Genomic DNA, 4,429 nt, shown 5'->3' on the forward strand with positions numbered 1-4,429 from the left:
ACTAAACTAAACTGCACAAATAAGCAGAGGCTGGATTATGAAGAACCCTGGAATGATTATAATGATAACATTTAATATTTATTGACCATTTACTATGAATCTGCCAATATGCTAAAAACTTAACATGTATTACCTCATTTACTTCTCACAAATGCCCTATGAAATAAGTGCTATTCTTATCCCCATATTACAGATGAGAAAACTGAGCCTTAAAGTGATTAAGCAACCTGATCATATAGCTAATAACTACCACAGCAAGGACTAGAACTTAGAACCCATCTTCTTAATGGCTATAAAACTGAGAATGGATTTGAGAGGTAATTAGCATGCTGAAATCCAAATGAGAGATAAAACTGATCTGATTTAAGGCAGTGGCCAGGAAGATGAAAATGAATGGACAGATCTGAGGCATTTAACAGACTTGGACTTAGGGAATGACGGAGAGGAAGGACTCCATGGAGATGCCCATGTTTCTGGATCGGGCAACTAGGAGCCACTGAGCAAAAGCAAGAATGCCCTGTTGCAGCAGGGAGGGAGGGTGAAATAGACCATAATGAACAAGTTTAAGACATTTTAACTTTGACATACCAGCACCAGCAGAACATCCCAGTGAAACTCTTTAGTGTGCAGTTGACTAGATTGATCTGAAGCACAGAAGACATGTATTGAAGATATTGCCCAAAGGATACTTACTCAAAGACATGAGAGTCAATGAGCTAGTCTGGAAAATGTAGTAAGAGGGCAGAGAGGGGCTTGGTACAGAACCCAGAGGATCACCCAACCAAAGAAGTCTGAGAAAAGAGTGCCAAGACAGGTAGGAGGCAAACAAGGAAAAGTTACTACAGAAACTAAATGTGTTGGATACATCTTGCACACCAGTTCAAAATCCTGTCTATACCACTTCCTACTCCAGCCACAGAATTGGTCAAAGAATACCTCTTGCTTCACACCCTGGGGCTTCTCTGACACTACAGGCTGCAGCTTGAACCATGTAAAGTCCCAGCTCCAGTACCACTAATAGTATGGAAATTGGAGGCATCAGTGAAAACTCATGATTTTGAATAGACAGAAATAGAGTGATATAAAGATATGCATGTATGTATGTTTTTTCAAGCACTGTCTGCTAAGAGGACCTAGAAGCAATTATATCACAGTAATTATGAACACATTGAGCATCCAAATCTTGATATCTAAATGCTCTTTTACAATAAAAGCAACCAAGGGCATAATCTTATATATATAAAATCCTAAAGGATCTACAAAAAAAAATACAATTAGAGCTAATAAATGAAATAAGCAAAGATGCAGGATATAAGATGAACATACAAAAATCAGTTATACTCATATTTCTATACATCAGCACAGAACAATCTGAAAGGAAATTAAGAAAATAATCCCTTTTACAATAGCATAAAAAAAGAATAAAATACTTAGGAATTAATTTAACCAAGGAGGTGCAGGACTTACATACTGAAAACTACAAAACACTACTGAAAGAAATTAAAGAAAACTTAAATAAATGAAAGATATTCCATGTTCACTTTTGCATAATATTGTAAGGATAGCAATATTCCCCCAAACAATCTACATCTTCAATGCAAACTCTATCAAAATCCCAAAAACTGCACTTTTGCAGAAATGGAAAAGTTGATGCTAAAATTGATATGAAATTGCAAAGGGCCCCGAATAGCCAAAACAATCTTGAAAAAGAATAAAGTTGATGGACTCATACTTTCTAATTTCAAAACTTNAGGAAAAAACAGCTGTTAGCCCACAGCGGGAAGGAGGAGAACCCTGTGGCAGAAGATTCTGAGGCCATGTGGCCAGAAGGAACCACTCGCTGGAAAAGCAGGAGTCAAGGGCTCCCAAGATTTCCTTAACTTAAGCCTGACTTGGCTTAATCGGTGATCTATTGGGACAGAGAGACAAGCCTTTGGCAATAGTTGCAGAAACCTGTCATCACATCAGCCCTACCACCAGTCAGTGCCCGAGGGCCTGGCTGCCAGGTAGGGCGTTCGGTCTCACTGTCAGAAGAAAGGAGAACCCTCCCGCACCCAGCCAGTTTGCCCTCCAGACCCTGGCCAACAAAGGTGTCAAGACCTTCAGGAAGTCAACTGCAAAGGACAAGAGGGAGGGAAGAACTACAGGGCAGTGCTGGAGGCCTGGGAACCTTCCTCCTCTCCTGCCCGTGAAGTTTCCTCCCCCACTGATGGGGACTCTCACCTGGATGCCACGCAAAGGTCACCTCAGCCCCCCACGTCCCAACCTGGGATTACACCTCATCAGCACCTTGCCAAACTGAACCCCATTCCCGGACCTTGTCATCGCGGGGTCTGTGCTGTGCGATGGCCATCCAGGGCCTGGGCAAAGCAACTTTTCTGGCCAGCTCACCCACCCAGAGATGGGGAGAAAAGGAGCCACAGCCCGCAGTTCAGCTCCAGCACCAGACCCGCAGCTCGCCCACTACCCTACTCAGCCCTGCGGCATGACGCGTAACCCGGAGGGCGTCGGCAGCCAGGACGCGCCTCCCGGCCCCCGGCCTCCCGCAGCCGCCCGCCTCACCTGGCTGGGCCCGCTGTCCCTGCTGTCTCCACGCTGTTCTGCCTCTGCGTGCGCCGCAGCCACCCGCTACCGGCCTTTTTTGGGTCCTTGGCGGGTATTTTCCGTCTGGCCCCACATCACTTCCCGTAAAGGAGAGCGAGGTGGGGGCGGGACCTCCTCTCCGCCCTCCACCTCCCGCTTCCTCCTGTCACCTCGGGGCGCACCCCCGCCCAGCTCGGTGCTGGCACCTCCTTGCGCGCGGATCCCAGCACCGCAGCACCTGCCGAGTGGTCCTCTGAGCCATGGAAAGGTCCCGCTCTCCTCCTTTGGCCCAAGCCAGGTCTCCTCTGCTCTTTCCTGGAAGACGCGAAACCTTAGAGAGTTGTTTTCGTTTTGAGACACAGGAGTGACATTTACAAACTGCTTTAGGATCGACGTATGGTGTGGTGACTCTCGCCAAACCTCCTCCTCCAAAAGCTATTTTCTAAAGGTGTTTTTCAGGGTGTTAGATCGGTGTCTCCACCTTGTAGCCAGAGGTGCTGAGCAGCGGCAAAGTCGGCCCGGGGTTCCTGAGGCCCGGGGTCCGGGGAATGTTCTCGGGGGCCCGGCTCAGCCCCGGGTGTCACGTTCTGCCATTGTCCACCCCGCCCCGCCAGCTCCACACTTGGGTCGGCCTGGGCATGGCCTTCCTGGGACGAGGAAAGGCTCTGACATTCTTGGAAATGATGGGGGAGAAAGAAATAATTTCTGGAACGGGATCTCTGGTCGTACAGTCTAATTAGGATTAGAAAATCACGCTAAATTAAACTTCTAAGAGAGTATTAGCGCAATTAATTTTTAAAACAAAAGCAAAATACAGTAAGGAGACATCTGCGAGCCTTTGCTGCCTCCCAGTGGCCTCCCTCTATCAGAGCCAGCGGGTTGGAGTGGGGGCTTGGAAATGTGGCTGGGAAGCTCAATTTCTCCTCCAGTGGCCTTGGGTCCCAACAGTGGTCTTGGACCTGTCCCTGTGGGCTCTCAGGCAAAGCACTGCTGAACCAAATAATTCCTTTTCTAAACAGGGCAAAATGATTGGACTCTTTAGCCCAGCTTCTCTCATCGCCTGATCCATCTCACTGATCTGCCTCTACTTGCACTCCAAATTCCCGCGGTCCCAGCCCCACCTGCCCACCGCATCCTCCTTCCAGTCTATAACTATGCACAGTTCGCATTACAGCACAATTAGCTTCTCAGGTATGTGCCTAATTTACAAGATCATATATAGAATAACAATATGAAATTGCCAAATATTGAATATACAGTCAATCTAATATTTCCAGGCAAATATACAATAGTGATCTCAGAGTTAGAGATAACAGATTTCACTATAGAATGAGGATTTTAAGGGATGTTCCCCAGATGAGATAAGGACCACCAGACTGTTGGTCATGGAGGTTAAGACAGGAAAAAGTAGCCCTGTGTTTATGTGTAGAGAAACAGTCCTAAGATCTGGGAGGCCAACAATGCAGCAACTGCTAATGGCTGATATGATACTGGGAGAGCCCCCACAGCCTCCCCACCTCTGCATGCAGTCAGGGCTGTCAACGGTTTACCATGCAGGAGTTCAGAAAACATGCTGTAGTGCTGTGGCCATTCATTCAGTGCTTCAAGCACTGTGTTAGGTACTGGAGATGCAATAGTGAACAAGGTAAATTGGTCTCTGCCCTGAGGGAATTTGAAAGAGAACAAATAGGCAGTTAACTTCAGGGCAGTGAGATAAAATCCCTGATAAGGGAAGTTAGCCAGTGTCAAAGGAACACACAGACAAGTGGTACCAAGTCAAGACTTCCCAGAGAAAGTGATGTCCAAATTAAGAAGAATAAATAAGGTAGGAGGGTGAGAGAAAAGG

General features: G+C 46.7%; 1 protein-coding gene across 2 annotated transcripts in view; it reads right to left on the reverse strand.

Moving 5' to 3' along the window:
• The window catches only part of RAB27A (RAB27A, member RAS oncogene family), a 98,285-nt gene that overhangs the window by 83,591 nt on the left and 10,265 nt on the right, over positions 1 to 4,429 (reverse strand). Inside the window, exon 1 of one of the 2 annotated variants that reach the window (XM_019665164.1) lies at positions 2,563 to 2,710. The exons of the other annotated variant lie outside the window; for it this stretch is intronic. The gene's annotated coding sequence lies outside the window, so the exon portion shown is untranslated. Of the gene's footprint in view, positions 1 to 2,562; positions 2,711 to 4,429 lie in introns of those variants that run through there. 2 annotated transcript variants of the gene reach the window in all.

The sequence above is a fragment of the Hipposideros armiger genome, unplaced genomic scaffold (assembly GCF_001890085.2).
Source record: "Hipposideros armiger isolate ML-2016 unplaced genomic scaffold, ASM189008v1 scaffold_12, whole genome shotgun sequence".
Taxonomy (NCBI): Eukaryota; Metazoa; Chordata; class Mammalia; order Chiroptera; family Hipposideridae; genus Hipposideros; species Hipposideros armiger.